Genomic DNA, 25,086 nt, shown 5'->3' on the forward strand with positions numbered 1-25,086 from the left:
TATAGGAAGAATAAAAAAATAACAGCTGGAAAGCTAAGATGGAAGGCCCTTTAAGTTCTAGATGTAAAAAATGAGATATTCAATACCAATATTTTGACAGATGTTGGAGATATATGACAAAAACTCAGAAGAGAAGTCAAAGATAAATGTATTGTTTAGCATTATAAATCTACAGCCATTAATGAGGAGTAAATCAAGAGAAGAAATGTAGAGATAAAACAGCTCTTTTTTTTGAGCTTCAAGGAATACACACATTTGGGAGGTTAGTGAGGAGAGAACATAGAATTAAGGGTCAGAAAGATATGACTAGTCAGGTAAAAGGAATTCTAAATACATGCAGTTAGGCAAAAAGATCTTTTTCAAAAATGAAGACTTGGTCAGTGGTAACAAATACTGTAATTGGATTTATGAGAATTCAAACCTATTAAGCATCTGCCTTCAGCTCAGGGTCCTGGGATAGAGTCCCTCATTGGGCTCTCCACTCAGCGGCAAGTCTGCTTCTCCCTCTCCCTCTCCATCTGTGATCTCTCTTGCTCTCTCAAATAAATAAATAAAATCTTAAAAAAAAAGGAATTAAAACCTAAAAGAGCTCACTTGATTGGTTAATAGAAAAGTGACAAGATTTAAAGTACATGTGCATATACTTGTGGGTGAATAAGTCAAATGGAGATTAAAAGGAAGAGGTTATAATAAAATAAAAGTAGCTGACACAGAACACTAAATTGAGAATTTTATGGAGAAAAGCTCCTACTTTTGCCTTCCAATGCTGAGTATCTCATCAGCCCCCTCATCTGAATTTGGTTCACCCAATACTTTTCTTTTCTTGTCTTTTTTTCTTTCATTTCAAGAGTGTATCTGATTAGGGAACTGGGTTTGGGCGGAGTATAAAGCTCATCTTGAGGAATAATGTAAAATTATAAAAATACAGCTGATCAATTCAGGAGAGTTTTAAGCATTAGACTCACAAATTATTTGGCAAATGATGTGCTGTCAACAAAGCAAACAATGTAGTAGTGCATTGTTTTCAAAAAACTAACTTGGAAATAATATATGAAAGACAAATAAGAGCAGAATCAAACTAATTAAGAGGTTTCTGCACCAGTGAAGTCAAGATATCACACCAGTCCTTCATTTTTAATACTGGTGGCATCAGTACTGAAAAGAGGTGAGGGACAGGATGACAATATATATACTATGCAAGTAGATTTTAAAGAACTTGACAACTGATGTGCGGGAAAGTGAAACAATGATCTAAACATTAAGACTTGTTGACTATATTAAGGAAATGAAAAGAGAGGAGACCAAGGTGATGAATTAGATTTTTTGTCTTGATAGGGTTTGTAGTGGAATATTCTGGTAGACCTCAGTTTTGGGGAATAAACATTGGCAAAGAAGGGCTAAGTGTATGATAAGACAAGCATTTTATATTTTTTTAAGATTTATTTTTATTTGAGGGAGGGGGAGGGGCAGAGGGAGAGAAGCAGACTCCTCACTGAGCACAGAGCCCCATGTGGTGCTCGGTGTGGGGGCTAGACCTCATGATCCTGAGATCATGACTTGAGCTGAAATCAAGAGTCAGATGCTCAACCAACTGGGCCACTGAGGTGCCCCAAGGCAAGCATTTTATTTTATTTTATTTTATTTTATTTTATTTTATTTTATTTTTTAAAAGATTTTATTTATTTATTTGAGAGAGAGAGAACACACAAGCAGGGGGAGGAGCAGAGGGAGAAGGAGAAGCAGACTTCCCACTGAGCAGGGAGCCTCATGCGGCGCTCAATCCCAGGACGCTGGGATCATGACCTGAGCCGAAGGCAGATGCTTAACCAACTAAGCTACCCAGGCACCCCAAGGCAAGCATTTTAAAATATAGATGTTGGGATTGAAATTCAGAAAAGAGATTTCTCTGAGACCTCTTTCTCTGAGACCAAATGATAGAATAAGAGATAAATATGATAAAAGTAATTTGCTGAGTTTGGGAGGATATTATCTGAGAAAGTTCATGCTGGGAGTTACTATTAAAGTATGTGTAAACTGGGAATTTAAAAAAGATACGGGGATGTGTAAATTTTGGTATTGTTTTCTTGGGAATGTGCTAGGGAATGAAACAAATGTGTGAATTAAATAATGTTTTGCAATAGTGAGTTCCCAGTAAAAGATGAATGCCATGCCTTTTTTTAAGGAGAATTTGGCTTCATGTATTTAAATCTTTAACCAACAATAATTCATGATCTAGAAGCAAAGAAAAGGCAATAAACTCTAGGGATGGGTGTAGTAATGGAGACAAAGGTCATGATGGATTCTGGTCAATTATAATTAGAGATTAAAGAACTGAATTGGCAGGGTTGAGTGAGAGGAGTTCATACTAAGAATAAAAAGAAAATTTAGTGAACCTAAAAGAAAGAAAAAGTAAATGGTTTATAATAATGGAAAGAAGGCACCTAATTGGAGATTGTGAAGGTAGAGAGATGCTGTGTGATATTCTTGGTTGTGAGAGTATGATGTGGGGCTTGAAGAACATGACAGATGTTAAGGAAAGAAGTTACTAGGTAGAAGATAGATGGACAATAGAAAAAAATGGGATTGAAAAGATGATGGAGAACATGGAAACAGGAGAAAAATGATCTAGATGTTCATTTTGTTTTGGCTTTAGGAGTCACATTTCTGTGGGATTCCAGTGTTTTGTGGATGGGAAGTTTACAAAATCTCTAGAAGGATCACAACAAAATCTCTAGAAGGATCACAATCAGCCTCAGAGAGAGGCTGAGCTTTCAAAATTGCAAGCACACAAATTTACAAAGAGTATTACAGGCTTAAATATGATGAAACAGACAGGATGAATGTGAAGAAGTTATTGTTTTGTATTTTGGAAATTCACCTTTTCCATCTCCATCCCTTTTAGTATTATGTCTCCTAAATGATATTGGAAGATGAATTTAAAAAATCATTTTACATTCCATGTTTTCTTGTTCTAAGTACGTCTTTGTATAATCAGGCCAACTTGCACACATTTGTTGAAAAAGGGTAAATTTTTAAATTTAGAAATATAAGACATTTATATGCATGTATATATTTATTCAATAATAATTTATCACCTAATTATCTTTTTCATTCATCTCTACCTACTTCTTTAAATACACTCTGAATTTTTAATTTTACTATTTTTTGTTCCCAGACATTTCTTTTGTGTAACTCTGAGCATGAGCAACCTTTTTATTCTGTTTCTTTGCTTGATAGGTCTCCCCCAACCTGCCTCTCCCTCATCCAAAATGTTGAAATCATAAATGCCATTTATGAAAGGTATTTTCTCCATTCTTTTCTGAATTCTTCATCCAAACACATGTGATGTTTCCGTCTCTTGATCCCCACTAGCACTTTTCAATATTTTTTGTACTTAACATATCCTTCATTTCTTATATTTACAATTTCCTGATTTTTTGTGTACTTTGTTGCATGCAAAATTGTAAACTTACTCATCTTGTATTCTCTTGGCATGGAATTTTATAAAAAGCTCCTATATTTGTTTGAAGATTTGCTATTATACTGACTATACCTTTTCATTTGAGCCTATGTATCCTTTTCATTTATTCAACTATATCATCTTTCAGATTATACCATATATTCTGAATCTATTAATATAATTCATTTTCTTTATATGTCTCCTTAGCTCGGGGAATGAGGTTTTTAAATGCACTAAAGATAGTCTTTGTTCTTGATGATAGTTATATTAACTCACTGATGAATTTACCTTTACATTTGTCTACTACCTGTGGTGATACTTGATCAAAAGAATTGCAGTAACAATGGTAGTAATTACAGTTTGCTTCCCTGAATCTGGAGTACCACTCTTTTAAATGATCTCAAAGACCTATGAGTCTCTTCCAACAAATAGAAATATTTTATAAATCACAAACATCTAAAATTAGTTCATAGAATGTTTAAAAAGGAGAATGTGTTCTTATTAAATAATGTCATAAACAACTGTAATATATTATATACTGAAATTATAAAAAGATGGAAAGCATCAATTACAGTTGAAGGTAAACAGGGGTCCTATGATAAAGTAGTTACTGGAAAATACTGCAACAAAGAAACTCTTTTCACCAAAAAAATGTATTTCTGGAAGAAAAATTTAGTAATAATTTACATCATTGTAATATAATCTTGGAAAAAATTCCTGGTTATAAATGCCAAGAAAAATAAAAAGAGATATTAATGTTTGAGATTATTAAAGCAAAATAAACACATGCATATGATATTATAGCATTATATCATCTATGTCAAGTTAAACATTGAGCGATTTACTCATGTAATATTAGACTAACTTTGATTTATGTAATTTATTTTTCCACACGTTCTCAAACCTAACTAGCCTGGAGATCTCTTTCATGGAGTTGTTAACAAAATATAAAGCTCCATGACAGGAGATTGGTATTGTTACCAATCTTCATTTTTCAAATGAGAGAAACTAAGCATCCCTGGGTAAGGTATATTACAAGTTAAGATGTCCAGGAAGCAGACTCTGAGACAAAGTTTAGGGTGCAAGATATGTATTAAGAATGGTTCCTGAAACTGACGTTTGTGAAAGGGAGAGAAAAGAAGAAAAATCAGGCAGAAAAAGAGGTTCAGCTTTGATGCAGGCTGGACAGTCTCAACAGACCTCACAGGGATCTCTGGTGCTAAAATTGACCTGTTCAGAATTGTCCCAGGTTGGGCTGAAGGTAAAATGGCTCCATGTTTATAGCCCTGCCTCCAAGAGTTAATTCATGTGGCCTCCAGGAAAGATGTGACCTTGGGAGAGGTGGGTCTGCAGCTCAAACATCATTTAAGTGCTGAAAGCTGCAGACTTTCTACCAACAGTACTTCTAATATCTGGGCAGCAAATCCTTCCTTGACAGTGTATTTGGGCAGAGCATCTCTATGTCCATGACAAGGTTACTTGACCAAGATCACAAAGTACTGGAAGTACCTAGAATAAAACTAACCATATTTGTATCCAAAGCCTATATTCTTAAGCACTATGCTACAAATACCTTGTCTCCCTCTCCTCTGCAGGTCCTGAAACCCACCCAGTAGACGGAAAGCCTTTACCTTCAGTCTAGCTGTTGCTTCTGTTGGCGGTACCATAGTGCATCTTTCACTGTCTTCCCCTGACCATGTCTCAGGACTGTAGAAAGATAATCATTCTCAGATTCAAGGGACCACACAATGGGCTTCTTTGAACTTTGAGTTCAAGAGAACTGGGGTGTGTGTGTGTGTGTGTGTGTGTGTGTGTGTGTACACATATTAAATATTTATTAGGTAACTACTATTTTCCAGCAACTTGAAAACCCTAGTTTGCAAATAGAATGAAAAAGAATAGAATGGTATTGAATCACAGAGCATTTTCATTCATTGGTTCTTTAAATTGATCACATTCCCTAGTTTCTAGGAAACTGAATATAACTCAGACCGCAGATTCTATGCTTACACACTTCTACTCTCAGAATCATTTGTTCTCCCTGGCACCCACCAACATTGTCAGACCATGCGTCTCGGCTCTCTGTCTCAAGTGGGGCTTCTTTCCCCGTCTTTTTATGCCACAGTAATTGAGTCATTGTTTTTTTTTCCTGCAGGTTTATTGGTGTGATTCATTAACCATAGGACCTACTGCCTTTTCCCCAGGACTCACATGTGTTTGTGAAATAAAATCCTGGTTGGTCATGGTGCCCCATGAGTATTGGACTTGCCAAGAGTCTTGGTGTGTTCTATTCTTAGGAACCCACTCTGAGACCATAGTTACGTGGATATGGAGAAATGAATGTGGTAGAACGTTATAATGATTACAAGATAGACATCTCTATCGTGTTGCCAATTGGTTACTTGGAAATTTTCAATTGTAATTTTAGAAATTTCAAAATGGATGAAAATATATTATAGAGGTGATGCCAGGTGAAACTGGACTTGCTGTCTTTCACTGATACTTTCCTTCACCTTGGTGCATCTATCATCCATGGACTCTGGCTATTCAGCTTACAAACTCAGAACCCCAATGTGTCAATAACCCTAGAGGCAGTCTTTCTTTCATGAGTTTTATTCTGCTGGCTAACACACCATTTCCCAACTAGCTTCTATTTTCTCTTCACTACTATATACCCTACATAAAGTGAAAAATATAAACCCTCATTTTTCCAATCTTTTTATTGGTAGGGGTGGACATGTTAAAGGGCTCTGGCCAATGTCTGCTAAGGAATGTCTGGGAAAGCTTTCTCTTCCCTTTGAAAATATCAAAATATTAGGGACATCTACCCTTCCTCTTAATCTTGCCTTGAATACTGATATGATACCTTGAGCTGAGGTTAACTATCTTGCGATCATGGGGAGAAGGTTATATTAATCTCTGAGATTCTGGTTCTGGTATTTGTAATCCTGAAACTAATAACAGCAGTTGCTATCTTCAGTTTTCTTATTATGAACAAAAAATTAACTCCTATGTTGTAAGCCACTGTTGGTCTGGTGTTCTGTCACTTTTGGATGAAAATATGCTTGTTAAAAGCAATTGTGCATGAATTCAAAATGGTACTTTATAAATTTATAATGAGAAACTTAATTACCAAACCTATCAAAATACTTATTTCAACATACTGATCTATATCCTTGTAGGTAGGAAAACCCAATTAATAACTGCCTGGAAAGTATGGATTCTGAACAAATGGATTGCACTAGAAGAAAAGAATGTTTAATGACAACAGATTCAGATAACCTGATCCACCACTGACACAGTAGGAATAGCATTGCCTATGGAATGAAACACTCCAAGTCCACTGCATAGGACTGTATGTACTCTGAACTATGTATGCTAGGATGAGCCCTGAAAATTTTCCCACTGTGACTCTTTTTCTAACGTGATTTCAGTACTTACCGACTGCATGGCCTTGGGTCGGTTCCTTTTCCTCTGTGCCTCCGTTTTAATATGGTAATGGTCATATTTATTTCATAGAGTTTGTGTGAGGATTAAATGAAAGCTAATCTAAAGAATTTAGAATACTTCCTAGAATGTAATAAGTGCTCAATGATTTTAGATTTATTTCATGTCTAGCTAATTCTCCTTCTTAAAACCACATGCTTTCTCTATATATTTTAATGTATTCGGTCAAGATAGAATCAGGTCTTGTGACCTCAGATCCTTTCCGCTTTTTAAAGATGGTTTGTATACCTTTGCTCTGATCAATTATGCATTCATATGACTAAAAATCTAACGTTTAGAGAGGAAAGTTTTCTTTTTCCTCACAGCTATCTTTCAATTTAAAAATGGATACATATACTCACTTTTGAGAAAAAATGGAAAAAATACACTTCATACACATGTATACAGATGTATTTCCTCATAAATTTTGGTATGATCCAGTATCATGAAGTCAGGAGGTAGGGGCTTATATTCAGGTAGTTTAGTAGTTCTTCTGAGCAGAAAAAGGAATTGTCGAAGCTCATTATTTAGTTTGTTGCAAAGTGCTCCCTGCCCAGCATTCTTTCCCTGGCTGTCTAGTACTGCTTAGGTATTCTGAGATTACCCTCTGTCAACTCATGAGGTTTCTGAGTGCTTTTAAAAATATCCCACAAAATTTTTAAATGAAAAAATGAGGCCAGTTAAGAATTTTGAGGCCTCCAAATGAAAAATCCTGTGAAAAAGTGTCACAAATTGAGCCAAAAGGGTTTTCAGCTGCATTATAAAAAAAACTAACAGATTACCAACTTCATGCTTCATATTAATGAAAGCTCATTCAGAAAAATAGGTGACAATCTGCCAAGACTAAATACAGAACTAAACCACAACCTTATTGAAAGTCACAAAGGTTGCACTTTTAAAAATATAAAACTTTAATTGAAGAAGACAGAATAATGCAGGTAATGACTGATGGCTAATGCTGAGATTCCATTGGATATTAAAGGTGATGTTCTTTTGTTTAATTCTGAAATTTACATTCACCTTTTAACATAGTCTATTTACTCTTCATATTAATGTCGAATGAAAATAATGACACAACTGATTCTTTTTTGCAATACACCAGATTTTTAAATCATTTTTAAAGCACTTTTAAAATCCTCTAGGGGTGCCTGGGTGGCTCAGGTTAAGTGTCTGCTTTGGCTCAGGTCATGATCTCAGGGTCCTGGGATTGAGCCCCATGTTGGGCTTCCTGCTCAGTGGGGAACCTGCTTCTCTTTCTCCCTCTGCCCTTTCCCCTTCCCTCTGCTCCTGCTGGCTCTCTCGTGCTCTCTCTCTCTCAAATAAATAAATAAAATCTTTAAAAAAATAAAATACAATCCTTTAAATTCCTGAAAATCCTTTTCAGATAAACCAACTATCCCACTGAAAGATGGGGTCATTTTATGATTGTGAGGGAAATATTTCAATATTACACATGTGTTTCTGATAACGCCATTGTTTTAAATTTAAGGTAAGGGTCCTGTTGAGTCCATATCTGAGGACTGTTATCTTTGGTGAAAGATACTGAGCATGTATAAAGATGGTGATGATGATCATTTTAGAAGTTTTTGCTGCAATAATACAATAGCTACCAATACTTTTATCACTTTTATTGATCCAGAAAATAAACTAAGTAATTAATATATGTTTAAAAAAATTAAGTAATAATTGGAGTGATTTTTTAAGTTGCATTTTCTAGATGAAATATTGAAGCTTAATGTGGTTAAATTACTGAGTATAATTTAGGCAGTAAATGAATTTAAATTTGGATCTTGTGGTTTCCAAAATCTGTTCTTTGAACCAATAACAAAATACTTTATTATGCATATGTTATGAATGAGCAATTAAGTGCATGAGATAAGTTTTTAAAACTTTACGTATTTTCATGTTAATTATAGAAATTGCAGTTAAAATTATAATTAGAAATACTGGTTCCATTAGCTAATTTCATATTACTGAAACTTGAATATATGTTAGAAGTATCTTATATTTTGCAGAATAAAGTATATTTCATCTCAGTTTCCTTCTCACCATTTTCTCTCTACTTTCATTCATGTTCCTCAGGACCATCTAAATATTAACTAGTGTGAAGTGCTTTCAAACACTCTCTATCATTTATCCTTCTCAACCTTGAGAAGTAACTTTTATAATCTCCATTTTATAGGGATTATAAATACTTTCCAGAATTTAATTATGTGTCTAAGTGAAAACTCCACCATAACTTCCTGTAGTGGAAATGATAGAGATGTTAGAGTTTAGGGTCAGAGAGAATTTGGGAAGATTTGGACAGATTTTCAAGTTACCGTCTCTATCTCTCTAGCCTGTAATTCATTTGCTAAACTAATCACCACAAATTGTAGACCTTTCACTATGTTCCTGTTCCATTTTCAAAACCAATATATGTATTGCTTAGGATAGGTAAGGGTATGCTGAAGAATCAAATAAAACTCAATATACCAATGGCTTAACACTTCAAATGTTTATTCTCATTGAGGTTTTATCTGTCATGCCAGGTGTCTCTGCTGGGTGTCTCTCCTCTAAGCATTGACTCATGGATTTAAGCTGTTTCCATCTTTTAGCCATGCTCTTGGAAGAACATGGCTTCCAACGCCACCATGGCAGAAGAGTGGACCATAAGGCTTGATGGGGTATTCTAAATGGTGAGAGCAGTGAGTTTTTTATAGCTCTTCTGTCTGTATTACAACAGCAGTCACATGGGCAGCATAATTGCAGGGGTGACTAGGAAATCTAGAGGAGCACATAAGAAGAGTTTCTTATTGACTACCTGACTGAACTTCAAAATCTGATGAAACCCATAAAAGAACTGTACTGTTAAGATAACTGGAACAATTTTGGGTCAGAAAATATCTGAGACCCATTCCATGACACTTCATTGTGTATGTCAAAGTACACAATAGTTAATAATAAATAAAATAATAATCTGTTCCAGGACACCTGGGTGGCTCAGTAGGCTAAGCGTCTGCCTTCGGCTCAGGTCATGATACCAGGGTCCTGGGATCGAGTCCTGCATCGGGCTCCCTGCTCAGTGGGGATCCTCCTTCTCCCTCTGCCTACCACTCCCCCTGCTTGTGCTCTCTTTCTCTCTCTCTCTGACAAATAAATAAATAAAATCTTTAAAAATAATAATAATGATCTGTGCCACTTAGAAGCTGCAATTACAAGATTAACCCTTATTAAACTGGTTTTATAAAATTATAATTTTATGCTCAGAAGAGAGGGATCGAGGCGGTATATAGTAAAACAGGTATTAGAAAGTTGGGGGAGCTGGGCTATAGGTCCAGATCTAATTGTGATCATGATCTGACACATCATGTAACTTCTCCATGCAACATTATCCTTGTGTATAAAATGACAAGGGCAGCTGATGTGATCTCTAGATCCTCTTCTAAAGCCTAGAATCCTATGGCGTTAGTTATCCCAGAGGGCCCTACAGCAATGGTCACAGGCATAAACTCTGATGACAGAGTTCCTTGGTTTTAATCCTGGCCTAGCATTTATTGGCACTGTGAATTAAACAAAGCTTCTATGTACTTCAGCCTCACATATCTCTATAGAGGATTAAGTGATTTAATATATGTAAATTAATATGCTTAGAGCATTATATTTAATACATTTTAGCTATTTTCATCTGAGAAAACCTCTGAAAGAAAACTTGGTAACTTTTCAGAAGTCACACAACTATTTGGGAGCAAAACTGGAATATAATCCTTGAATTTAGTTCTTTCCCATTTCTACTAGGCAACACTATAACTAAAAGTTCTAAAAAATCCTATATAATCACTGCTTCATAAATGATTTTTTCTATACAAGATACTGAAAATGAAAATATAATCATTTCCATCTATAAGAAAATGTTTAAAGTTTTCCTGCAAAGTGTACATGTAATGGGAAAAAATGTTGAAAGCTTTTGAAAAAATATTATTGAATACTTAGCAACAGCAGCAACTTATTTCAGTTCTAAAAATTTTTTTAAAAATGAGATTTAAAATGTGAAATACCCATTCCTGTACATGATTTCCTATTGGGCAATTACAGAGACCAGATAATAAGATATTTTTCTGATTGTGAACATTCCTTTGATTTTAAAAAAACTCAGTGTTTTAGCAATATTTATTTCATTTGGTTAACTAATTTAAGATGTTACTAATAACTTGTCATATTTTAAAATAAAAATGAATATAACATTTATTTTACATAACTTAAAGAGGAAAACATTTATTTAGTGACAGCTCCTTATCACATGTTCAAGTTTAATTTTCACAGCCATACTCAAGGAAGGGTATTATTATCCTCTGGTTCAAATGAGGCAATGAGGCTCACACAGCTTGTGTGTGGCAGGTCCAGGATTTATTCAAGCCCAGATGTCAAATCCTGAGTTTATTCTGCTGAACATCAGCATCTCACTCATTGTCCAAAATAACTGGGGGTTCAGTTAAATAAAAGAGGCACTCTACGATGAATCTTAGTGTCAGGTCTGGAGTTAGAGAACCTGGCTTTGAGGCTTAGATTTTTCTCACAGCCCTCCAATCTGCCTGAAATTTTCCCAAGAAGAGAATGATTATTCTTCAAACAAGAGCATATCAATAGCTGTATTTGTAAATTGTAAAATACCATGCAAGTAATGTTATTACTTTTATTATTATTTTAAGTAGAAATAACTTAAATATGAATTTTATCCACACAGACATTTGACATAATAAACTTTCCTTAAGATTATCAAAGTTATGATTTAATTGTTAAATTCCGTAGCTTCTTTATTATCATTAGTCTGCTTAATTTCTCTGTGGCATTTAACTTTTATTTACTTGTTTATTTATTATTATGTTTTGGGGGGGTGGTAAGGGGCAGAGGGAGGAGATGGGGGGATGGGTGATGGACATTAAGGAGGGCACATGATGTAGTGAGCACTGGGTATTATATAAGACTGATGAATCACTGTCATCTACCTCTGAAACTAATAATACACTCTATGTTAATTAGTTGTCTTTAAATTAAAAAACAAGATTCTTTTAGGTAGTCTCTGAGTATTATTTATTCCAACTCTATGTAGATTTGAAACCTCCCCTCCTTTCCATTCTTACATTCATTGCCTTGGTTGGGATCCTCATTGATTCTTGTCAGATTTCCCACAGTCACCTTCTAAATGGCCCTGTACCACCCAAATCTTCAGGCCACAAACAGCATCATTAATTTAGTATGTCTTCTTAAAATATTAATCTTAATTTAAATGTAATATGCCCCCAAATACATCACATATCTAAAAGTCCCTCTCATAAACTAGAGTCATATTTAAAAAGTGGAACCCTATGTAGACAGATTTGAGTTAGCACCTCATGCACTATTAACTAGTTGTGTGTGAACTTAAGACATATTTCTTTGAAGCACTGAATCTCCATCTTTAAATGGAATCATAAAAAATGTGAGAATTAGAGAAAATATATGCAAAACATGATCACAGGGGCTGTTCAATAAATGGTAATTAAGATCTGTCTAACACATCCCTTCCCGTCTAACCCAGGAATCTAAGCATCAATAAAACTGAGATTTTCAGCATTTTTCAAATATGTCTAGTCCTTTATCTATTTGTTCATGTAGTTCCTCTACCTGGACTATCCTTTTCTACCTTGGTTCCTAAATAAATTTCTCCTCATCTATAGAGATTATGTATCGTGTGTGTGTGTGTGTGTGTGTGTGTGACAGAGAGAGAATCATCCTGTGACATTTAGGTAGCATGTGTTTTGCTCTTATTATATAGTTCTTTGTCACTTGAATAAGTCACTCAGGTAAGGAGGCACTCTGCCTCATCTCTCCAGCACCTGGATTATTTATATATTCTGTAAATATTTACTAATTGAATGAAATGTAGTCTTTCTAAAAATGCTTACATAATAGAATTTTGTCCAAATTTAATTGTAACTCATTTTTTCTCATAGTCTTTTTTAAAGATCTAGTTTTTTTATCTCTATTTGCTGCTTTTTCAATAATTTCCCCCAAACCTTTTACCACATTAGAAAGTTACTCAAAAATATTACCACAAGTATAAAAGAGGGCTATTATTTATTTTTAAATAGCAAAATGGCAGGAAAAAAGTAGAAAATAGTTACATCAAATGTTCAAAAGCAATTATTTATCATACAGGGATACAGTTTTATGGTAGAAAGAATATAGGCTTTGAAGATGATCTGCTTAGGACTTTTCTTGTAATAGATTTGTGATTCTCAGTAAACTTATGAAACTTCTTTATTTCAGTTACTTGAATGGGATTAAATACCTATGTCTGAGATAAGCATGAAGATTAAATGCAAAGTAAATATGTAAAATTACTAAACAGTAGTTGGAATAGAGTAGGTATTCAATAATTGTCAAATCTTATCCATATCTTTGCCACTTCTGCTTAAATGGAAACATTTCCTTCAGATTTATAAAAGTCAGATTTATATAAAATTTCAAATAAATAGGCAAAGAATAAGAACAGTTTGCAGAAAATGCATTAATTAATAAATATAAATATATAATATTCATTTTCTGTAAAAACTAAAAATATAAATTCAAGTAACCTTGAGAGTGTATTTTATATGTATTAAAATAGCAATTTTTAAACATATAACAACTAATTCTAGAATAGTTTTAGTAAACCTGGTGTACTAATTTATTACCATTAGTACTACAAATGTATATAACCCTTTCATAAAGTTCATTATACTTACACATAATAAGACCTATAACAATGGCATTTAGCTAGATATATTTCTACTACTTTATTCTCATTAAATAATTTAAAAGAAATTATAGGCTATAAACACTAAGCTATTTATTGTGGCATTACCAGATTTGGAAAAACTTGATAGAAGCAGCCAGAATGTTAGAATGATTAAATGCATAATACTGCCATGACTTAATATAAAGGAATACTACTTGAGCATTAAAAGCAAAACACAAATATTATATAGTCCAGGGCTGTTTAAATAAAATATTATGTGAATTACAAATGTACTTTTAATTTTTCTAGTAGCCACCTTATAAAAGTAAAAAGAAAGGTAAAATTAATTTTAGTAATATATTTTACTTAACCAAAATATTCAGAATATTATTTCAACCTGTAATTAATATAAAAACCTTATCAATGAGTTTTCCCATTCTTTGTTTGCTGCTGAGTCTTTGAAATCTGTTGCAAATTTTACATTAAAACGTATTTCAATTTGGACTAAACACTTTTCCAATCTCAATAGCCACCATGTGGCAGGCTGCTACCGTTTTGGACAGAGCAGATTGTGGGCAGATATTCAAGGCAAATAGAAATATTCTTAATAGCATATACACTATTATTTCAACTCCTAAGAGGAAGCTCATTTATGTTTTTGTATACAAACGTGTAAAAAGAGTTAAGAGAGTGAGATTAGGGTTCTCTTTACATAAATTTAAATATTCTCATACTTTTATTGTTTTTCTTTTAATAAAAAAGTCTTAAGCCTTCAGACCAGTGCTTAATTTGCAAACTGTAGATACTCTGACTATATACCTTCATAGAAAATGATGGTGAGCTTCAATTTGTAATACGTTCACATTTTAACCCTGTTTCTGTGGAATTAAAAGTCTTTCCAATTCAGAGCTGTTTGGTATGCAAAATAGTCTGAACATTTTCATAGAGAATAACAAATAAATGACCTTTCTGGATTAAGTCAGTTGGGCAGCCTACTATTTTTCACAGTTCCAACAGTCTATATTTGGTTGATCCTGTGAGTTAATAAAATAAGAAAATGTATTTAGAACCTTATTAATAGGAAAAAATATCTAGCATTGTGCCTTGCACATATTGAACACCAAATGCATACATATTGAATTTAATGTATTTGATGTTTCTGTCAATTGAATTATAGATGGATTTGTTGAAACCTTTCCCTTGGTAAGATTTCCTTTTTCTTCATCTATTCCACTGTGATGCCTCAGAAGGAAAGAAAGCCAGAAATATGGACAAGAAAAGTCTTAGAACTTTTGATAGATCTGGAACTGAACAGAGTTCTTTCATGTAACCATTTTCTACCCAAACATTTCTAAATGAGTGAAATATGTCAAGATTTTTGCCTTTCATTTTTTTACAATCTTATTAAGTTATAATTGACATGTGGGAAGATGTTCATATTTAATGTATATAACTTGATGTGTTTAGGCATAAATGTACATCCCTGAAACTATCACCAACATCAAGGCCATGGACATATCCACCCTCCCAAACTTTCCTCCTATCCCTTTTATTACTTTTATTATTTGTGCATGCATGTGTATGTATGTGTGTGGTAAGAATACAACCTAACTTCTACCCTCTCTTCAATAAAAAATACAGTTTTGTCAGTTTTAGGCATTATACTATATAGTAGATCTCCAAAATTTATTCATCTTGAATAACTGAAAACACTGTGCCCTCTGACAGTCATCTCATTTTCTCCTCCCATGGCCCCTAGTAATCGCTTTCTACTCTCAGTTTGAGTTTGACTACTTTAGACTTCATATATAAGTGATATCAGATAGTACTTGTCTTTTTCTTTGTGGCTTATTTCACTTATTATGATGTCCTCCAGGTCCATCCCCATTGTTGCAAATGGCAGATTTCCTTTTATAAGATTGGATGATATTCCATATAAATATATATCCATATAGATATATATCCATATAAATATATAAATTTAAATCCATATAAATATATATATATATCAATTAAAAGATGCATTAAATATTACATTTTCTTTTTCATTTCATCCATAGACAGTTAAGTTGTTTCCATATCTTGGCTCTTGTGACTAATGCTGCAATGAATATGGTAGTGCTCTTCAAAATCAGTCCTTTTTGATGACATGTTTATTCAGATTCTTTACCCATTTTTCAACTGGTTATTTGGGTTTTTTTTCCAGAGATGTATGATTTTCTTATATATTTTAGATATTAACCTATTATAAGATAATATGGTTTGCAAATATGTTTTCCCGTTATGTAGGTTGCCTTTTATTTTGTTGATAGTTTCCTTTGCTGTGCAGAATTTTTTTTAGTTTCATGTAATCACACTTTATTTTTGCTTTTGTTGACGTGATTTAGTGTTATATCCAAAAAAAAATATTGCCAAGACCAATGTCCAGGAGCTGTTTCTCTGATTTCTTCTAAAAGTTTTACTGTTTCAGGTCTTACATTTAAGTCTTTAATCCATTAGAGTTGTTTTTTGTGTACGGTAGATATAGGTCCACTTTCATTCTTTTGCATGTTGTTGTCATTTCCCAATACCATTTATTGAGGAGACTATACTTTCCCATTTTGTATTCATGGAGCTCTTGTGAAAAATCAATTGGCTATCTATTTGTGGTTTTTTTCTGAAGTGTCTATTTTGTTCCATAGATCTATATGTCTGTTTTTATGCCAGTGCAATATTGTTTGGATTACTATAGCTTTGTAATATAATTTGAAATCAAGAAATGTGATGTATTTAACTGTGTTCTTTCTCAAGATTGCTTTGGCTATTCAGGGTCTTTTGTGGTTCTATATGAATTTTAAGATTGTTTTTCTATTTCTGTGAAAAATGCCATTAGAATTTTGATAGGGATTGAAAAATCTGTAGATCACTTTCAGTAGTATGGACATTGTAGCAATATTAATTTTTTCAGTATGAATATGAAAATTTGGAATGGAAATATGCCTTTCCATTTATTTGTGTCTTCTTCAAATTCTTTCATAAATGGTTTATAGTTTTCAGTGTACAGATATCTCACTTATTCAGTTAAGTTTATTATTAAATATTTCATTCTTTTTGATGCTATTATAAATGGGGTTGGTTTCTTAATTTGTTTTTTGAACATTTGTTGTCAGTGCAAAGAAATGTGACTGATTATTGTATGTTGATTTTGTATCCTACAAATTTATGGAACTTATCAGTTCTAACAGTTTTCTAGAGGAGTCTTTAAGGTTTTCTATATATATAAAACCATGTCATCTGCAAACTGGTAATTTTGCATCTCAATTTCCAATTTGGATCAGTTTTATTTCTTTTTCTTGTCTAATTGCTTTGCTTAGGACTTTGAGTACTATGCTGAATAGGAGTGGCAAGAGTGGGTATCCTTATTTTGTTCATGATCTTAGAGGATAAGCATCTGCTTTTCCCTGTTGAATATGATGTTAGCTGTGGACTTTTAGTATATGGCTTTCACTATGTTGAGTTATATCCTTTCTATACCAAACTTTCTGAGAGTTTTTATCAAGAACAAATGTTGAGTTTTGTCATATGTTCTGCATCTTTTGAGATGACCATATGATTTTTATCCTTCATTTTTTTAATGCAGTGTGCCATATTTATTGATTTACAAATGAATCATCCTTGCATCTCAGGGATAAATCCCACTTGATCAATGTTTATAATCTATGTAATGTGCTGATGATTTCAACTTGCCAGCATTTTGTTGAGGATTTTTGGATATCTACCAGTAATATAATCTTGTATTTTTTTTTTTCTTTTCTCTTCTTTTTTTCTTTCCTTGACTGGCTTTGGTATCAAGATAATATTGGTCTAATAAAATGAATTTGGAGTGCTCTCTCCCTTCCCCCACTGTTGCAAACTACCCCAAAATAATGGCGACATTCTGTTTTCTTCCATGTGCTGGGTGAGAAAAGACAGGATTGGTGTCTGCATGTGTGATAAGAATACAGTATAGCTTCTACCCTCTTTTAAGTATTAACTACAATATTATTGGTGATAGGCACTATGTTATATAGTAGAATTGTGCCTCTGCTCTGTGCCCCACAAGACTGGGGAACCCAGGCACTCACTTAGCATTCACTTTCCCCTGTGGGAGAAATCACTGGTCAGGCGGGTCTCTCTTGCCCCTGAGCTGTGAAACAGATAAAATGAAACATTTTGGGGAGGGGGGGTGGGGGGGGATGGGTTAGCCTGGTGATGGGTATTAAAGAGGGCACATTCTGCGTGGAGCACTGGGTGTTATGCACAAACAGTGAATCATGGAACACTACATCAAAAACTAATGATGTAATGTATGGTGATTAACATAACAATAAAAAATTTTAAAAAATGAAACATTTTTTTCTTATCTTCTACCTGTATCTATTCTTCTACCTGTATCTATTCTTGCTCTAGTGAAGTGCTTGAATCTCTCAACTGGACCCCTGGACTCCCATAAATTTATTTTTATTTGTGGGTAGCTATTCAAATCAGTGTTTCTTTTGGGAGTTGAGTGTTAAAACCTCCTATTCCACTATCTTGCTGACACCACTCTGAGCCTTTCTATGCCTTTCATGTTATATTAATGATTATTTATCTTTAAAAATATTTATTTAAACTGCAATATGATTCTTATTCTCTTGGAATTACATTTCCACATAATTTTAATTTTTTTTTTCCAAACCAGTTTCAAGCCGCTTGAGGACAGGACCATTGTTTATTATTTCTCACAATGCCAAATAACCTTAGATGGTGCTATGCCTAATAAAATCTTCAAAATGTGTTAATCTGGTTCGATTTATAAACACTAAAGTAAATGTAGATAGGATTAAAAAACATAAGCACAAGGATTAAATTTATGTTTCCTTTCTAGATGATAATGGTATAATGCATTTCTTTAAAGAGGAAAAAAGTGATTAAGAGTGAAATGGTGGAGATGGTTCAGTGGTGTGTTCTTTGAAAATGTTGATAAAATTAAACAAAAGTGTTTGTTTTGTTTTGTTTTGTTTTAGTTTTTCTTTATAACTCTCTGCACAGAAAAATCTTTTTATCTCAGCACCTGATTATCAAATGAGCTATGCCTTCAGACCAGGTGTGATCAGTTATTGATGATACTGGATCCCCCTTCCATCAGGCTGCTACAATGATTCAGATCCTTTCAGTCTCCATTTTATTACTTTTTCCTCTACTACCCTACTTTTCACCACCACTATGTTAAGGCATTGTTCAAAAGAATGATCATAACTGAAGTTATCTAATCTAAAGCAGATTTAGGCTGTAAATAAGAGTCTGCTACAATTTGTAAACACTCCTTTGTTCCAGAAATCCATTCTTCATTTGCAACTCCCCAGAGCTATGGCTGTACAGTCTATCATCATCTATAGTGTGCAAAGCCAGAATGTGATTACACATATTTTATAAATTGGGAACTGCTGAAAACACAACCCACTAGTTATTTCCAAGTAAAAGCATATTAGTATGATACATATATAGCACCATAATGTATACTGTTATGTGTCTAGTAATTAATTTCTTAATGACTCACTAAATATTTATGATCATTTTTTATTATAACAAAATCTTCAGTTTCCCCAAGAGCTATCCTAATTTAGGCAGATATTTAAATAGAATCACTTAATTATGCTTGTTTTTCAGTTGTCGTGGGAACAATGTAATAGTACTAGTAGAATGTTTTCTTCAGAAATGAAAAAGAAAACATTTTGAAGATGTGTAAGCTGTTTAAAGATCAAATTTGGAGGATAATATGATCGATTGTGAGTAATATATCAGTGCACTAGGTGATAGACAAATACATAGATATATAGATGGATATTTTTATGCTGGTAAATTTCATTATTGTGGATTTACTGGGTTTCTATTAAATTATTTTAACTGCTGAAACAAATTTTCAGATTGGAATGTATTGATTATTATATACTTTACAATAGTAGCAGCATTTTAAAAGAAGTCCCTAAATACCTGAGGCAATGAAGCATTTATTCTAATAGATCTTCTTAGCATAAAGTTTTGCTTAGTGCACAATCTGGATAACTTTGCTGAATTTCCTTGCCTGGATCAGTATAATGATGTTTCAGTTTTGTTCTCAGAATATCAAGTATTATGCTTTAATATAAATGGTAATTCTTTATAGAAAATGATAAAGGAGCAGAAAATATACCAGCTGTACTTCTTCTGAATCCTATGACTTCAGATCTTTGCCTTCACAGAGTTATCCCCTTTGACGGAGAACATGATTGTAAAATCTGATTTTGGCCTGATCTTTTATTTTGTTCTTTGGTTTCTCCCGGAACAGTGATCTGTAAATTCTCAGAGGATACCAAAGTCTCCTGAATATTCCCACTTCTCAAGACATAAGGTAACTAAAAGACTTATAATTTATAAACTAAAAAATGTCAAAATATATGTATCTCCCAGGGTTTGGTCCTAAGTCATCCCTTCTTTCCTGTCAACTTTATCCTTCTAGGTGATCTATCCAGTCCCATAACTTCTAATGTCATCTATAGCAAACACTCCCCAGTCTTTATCTCTCTTCCTGTCTTCAAATCTATATATATGAGTGTTTATTTGATTCCTCCACTTGGGTCTCAGAACATAATTTCCTCTCATCTTCCTGTTGTTCTCCCATCCTCCTCCTCCAGTCTTTTTCATATTAATAAATAGCATCACATCCACTCTGTTGATTAAACTAACCTAGGAATTATCATTAATTGTCTCTCTCTCAGCTCCCATACCATACTCATCATAAATTCCTGTTGTTTCTTTCCAAAATACATCTCATTTGCATTGCTACTACCCTACTCCAAGAAATCTTTGCTTATCTGGGCTAATGCAATAGTCTATTTAATAGTTTGATGGTTCTACTTTTGCTCCCTAATTAGCCATTCTCCACACAACAGACAGTGTGATCTTTTAAAATTCATGGCACCCTTCTGCTCAAAATCCTCCAATGGATTCTCATCTCACTTAGAATAAAATCCAAGCTCCATACAAGTCTCTACATGAAATGGTCACTGCCTCTCTCTCTCTCTCCAGTCTTATTGCTATCTCTCGTTCCTTCTCATTGACTTTGCTCTAACCACACTAGGATACTCTAAGTTCCAGGAAAACACCAACTTATTTCCACTCGAAGCTTTGCATCTGCTTTTCCCTTTGCTTGAAGCTCTCTGCCCTCTGACTTTCATGCTGGGCTTGCTGTTTTCATTCAGGTCTCAACACAAATGTCATCTTCTCAGAGAGACCTTCTGAAAATCAATCTAAAGAACTACCTCAGTTCCTCTGTTTCATCCACTATTTTATTTTGTGCATAGCAGTCATCATCACCTGAATTTATCTTACTTATATATTAAATTTTTCTTCTCTGTTTGGAACTGTGACCCTTCTATGCTTTTGTCACTCTATCTCTTACCCCTAGAAGAATAATTGGAACATACTAGGTATGTATCCTGGGAGGGTAGGGATACATGAGAGAGAAAAAGACAAAAAAAAACAAAGATAGTTTATGTGCAATATGATACTGAAGTGCTTGACATTTAACCCACTGATTTGGGTAAAAACTGGTTTGGGTAAATACTGATCTCTAGGATTCTTGGACACAAAAGATTCTTTGGACAAATTAGTTTGGAAAATTCCATTAGAGATTTATAAAACTTTTTAGTCTATTATTCTATAAAATTTTATAGTAAGGCATCTTATTTAACCATATTTGATCAAATGAATCCTAAAGTTAATTGGCCCTAGAAAGTATTCCCCCCCTTTTTGACATATTGACTTTTGGAATTGCTGATCTAAACACAGTGTCCCACTTGGAAGATAATTAAGGTAACATCTTTTTTTTTAAGTTGTTTAAAATAAAGGCTCAATGAGAAGGAAAGATATATTTGTTTTTGAGAATTTTGTAGGAATTAAAAATGGCTACACTGAGAGAAGAGACAAAAATATGCTAAAGAGAAAATTTAGTAAATAGCAGTTAAGATCTTAGAAATCCATAAAATAACAATAGCAAAAATTAATAAGGAAAAGTGGATACTTTAAAATAGTTTCAGATTTAGAAGAATAATACTGGGAAATTTTGAACAGAATGTAGTCAGATTTCTAAAAAGTGTAATTATCAAACTTATTCTTTATAAAACCTATAAAAGATGGGATAACATAAACATGAATATCCTGGTTATAGTTAAGGAAAGTGATGTAAAACCAGACGTTTGAAGTTAAATCGAGAGAGATTAGGGAGATTAAATTGAGAGGAGTAAGTCTGTGAAATTTATAATTAACCACAATGTGGAGGGATAGTTTTTAACAGCTGCTCTTTAAAAAATCCTGTTTTTAGCTACATAAAGTTTTACCAACATAGCTGTAGTGCTTTGAACTTTCATCATATAGTTATACTTTGCTTTAAAGTTTATGAAGAGCAAATATGAAAGTTTGTCATAGATAGGGGATATATTATAACTCCCAAATGAAAAAAGAAAATGTGTATTTGAATTCCCAAGCCTCTATATACCTATCCACAGAATCACTGTTATATTTTTAAACCTCATTCCTGGAAACACTGCAGATGTCAGATCAATTTAGAAGCCAAAGAATACCTCTGGGGATGACATGGCAGCAACTGAAATAGTGTTTGGCCAAATTAAGAATGTATGCCAAGGATGCCAAAATATCACGGTACCCTGGCAGGTAGACAGCTATTATTTAATTGTATGATCATTACTGGTTTCTCTACTGAAAAACTACCAGCTATTTATGGAGTGAAATGGAGCCCATGATTTAGGCAGAGTATCTCTCAGTTTTGATGTCAGTAGTAGCTAGTTGGGGATTATACCCAATCACAAAATAGAATTTCTCAAAGAAAGTACTTGGGAAGGAAAAAAAAAATCTTTTAACAAATTATATTATAACTCACTTAGAAATAGAAATGGAACAATATCAATTCAGAGATTATTTTTGCTATATATTCTTAATATTCAGAATGCTACTCATATTCTGCACTAATATATTTCTTTCTTTCTGGTACAAACAGATTGGCCTGATCTTAGTTTGCTGCAGAATATTTCGATTTTAAATTTTTATTCTGTAAGACAACTAATAAGATAATTATTTTTAAATAACTTTCTCTCTATGTTCATGATTCCTGGATCTCTGCTCCCTCATCTGCATACTGGTCTTATGGTATTGATCTCATGCTGTTTGGAAAGAACCTAACTTTCATAATTCTTAAAATCCCAAATTGACCAAAATTACCTAAGTGCCTTGAAATGCAACATGTGTTCTTATATTTAGGAGAGTTAACGATATGTATAAATAGCTTCTTTCTCTGGATCCACATTATTGTCCTCCTAATGGATAATGCTTAATGATAACATTATTTTAAAGTGGGAATATCTGCTATTTTCAAAATGCTGGAATTTTTCTATTTCATCATTTAAGGAAGAAATTGATCCTAAAGACTACTTCAAAATTATAAATGTATGTCCTCAAAAAGTCTTATTAAGGAATTAATTTCATTTCTGTAAGGTTCAAATGTAATCAAATAGTCTCATTAATCACCCATATGTAGTGGAAAGAACATTAAATTTGACCTGTGTGTGTGTCCTGCCTCTTCCAAGGAGGGTGTATTTGGTGATGTCACTTCTCCTAAATGTACTTCTTCGGTTAATGACATGGGTGTAATAATACCTAACCATGCAACAGTGCTGTTTGTAAAGAAATGCAAAGAATTATTACTATGAACATCATTGTCATTTTCATCATTACCTACTTACATCATTATGGTTATTATCAAATTTAATGGAGTCCATGAAAGATTTCAGAACTTCCACATACACAAACAGTTACAAATCTGAATCCACTATTTATGGGGTAAAAAGCAAAATTTAGAATTAATATACAATCAAATAACAAACATAATTTTGACTATTTTTATCTTTTCTATACTTGTACCTGTCAAAATTTCTAAATTGCTGTATTGGACAAATAAAAGAAGACACAAAGTATAAATTGGAAAATGCAAATGTTTAAGTCAGGTAAAAGAAATTACTAGGTGCTTCTCAGCTGTTTTGTGTCCAAGTTAAAATCACAGAAAAGGCTTTGGGCAATCACAAACAAATTGATGCTACATTTATGTGCAAATTTAACCTCCCACATGATGTTCTAAGTGATGTGGTTATATTGGTTATAGAAACTGACAAAGAAATTACATTTGCTAGGGTTCTTATAAAAGAGTGACACGAAATAAATTATAACATAAAAATTAGTTTTGATATGCAAAACTTTATGCCCTTTATGTCATGTATGCTGGACAATGATAATCTAATGGAAAGTTAGATTAATTAAATAATCCAGAAATTCTTTAATCAAATACGCAAATTCAAGTGTTCTTGACAGATTGAATAATCAGCACTGTTGAGGGCAAACCTCCATATCTAAGAAGCAGAACAAAGAAAAAAGCACACACATTTGGGCAAATAAATCTGTCTGAATCCTTTATCATTCTTTATCAGTTTAGTTTTTGTATTGTATCTTTTCTGAGTTTTGCATTGGTTTTGTGTGTTTTTGTATAACCATAAGAACACATAACATGCTAAAATATAAATAACCGAGCTTGAATAGACTGTCAATAGTGTAATCATTCATTTATCCATCCATCCACTGAGGAAACAAAGATATCTGAGTATCTATTTTTAATTGGCATTGTAAATACAAAACTAAATGTCACCGCTTGGCTAGTTTAAAAATAATGATTAAAATCTAGTATGATAAGTAGTGCTACACACATGCACGCACACACACATACACTCAGCATATATCGTGCTGGACAAAGAAAACTGTAATTTCAAATTTGCCACATAGAACAAGGAAAAACCACTTGAACTAGGTTTCGAAGCCTACCAGGGATTTTTAAGTGCTTAAGACTGAATTGTTTACTTCGGGAGAGAGAAAAATCATGTGCAGTGGCAGAGAAGAGTAGCATGAGTTGAGTTGAAGTGGGGCCAGATATATGATAAAAATAGAAGTAGATGGGCACCTGGGTGGCTCAGTCGTTAAGTGTCTGCCTTTGGCTCAGGTCATAATCCCGGGGTCCTGGGATCGAGTCCCGCATTGGGCTCCCTGCTCTGCGGGAAGCCTGCTTCTCTCCCCCTCCCACTCCCCCCAGCTTCTATTCCCTCTCTCACTGTGTCTCTCTCTGTCAAATAAATAAATAAAATCTTAAAAAAAAAAAGACAAAGGCAGAAACTAAATCATAGAATACTTTGTAATTACACTGAAGGAATTTGGGATTTGGAGTTTAGACTATGGCTAATATTGTACCCCTGCTGCCAATATAGCGTTTGAATAACAAAATACGATTATCGGTTTTGAAAATTCCTGT

General features: G+C 33.5%; 1 long non-coding RNA gene across 2 annotated transcripts in view; it reads left to right on the forward strand.

The window, feature by feature from the left end:
• LOC113917857 overlaps positions 1-25,086 on the forward strand; it is a 99,631-nt gene that overhangs the window by 67,035 nt on the left and 7,510 nt on the right. For both annotated transcript variants that reach the window (XR_003518376.1, XR_003518377.1), the window contains exon 2: positions 20,011-20,073. This is a non-coding gene — a long non-coding RNA (uncharacterized LOC113917857). The remainder of the gene's footprint in view (positions 1-20,010; positions 20,074-25,086) is intronic.

This window comes from Zalophus californianus, chromosome 1 (assembly GCF_009762305.2).
Source record: "Zalophus californianus isolate mZalCal1 chromosome 1, mZalCal1.pri.v2, whole genome shotgun sequence".
NCBI classification, from domain to species: Eukaryota; Metazoa; Chordata; class Mammalia; order Carnivora; family Otariidae; genus Zalophus; species Zalophus californianus.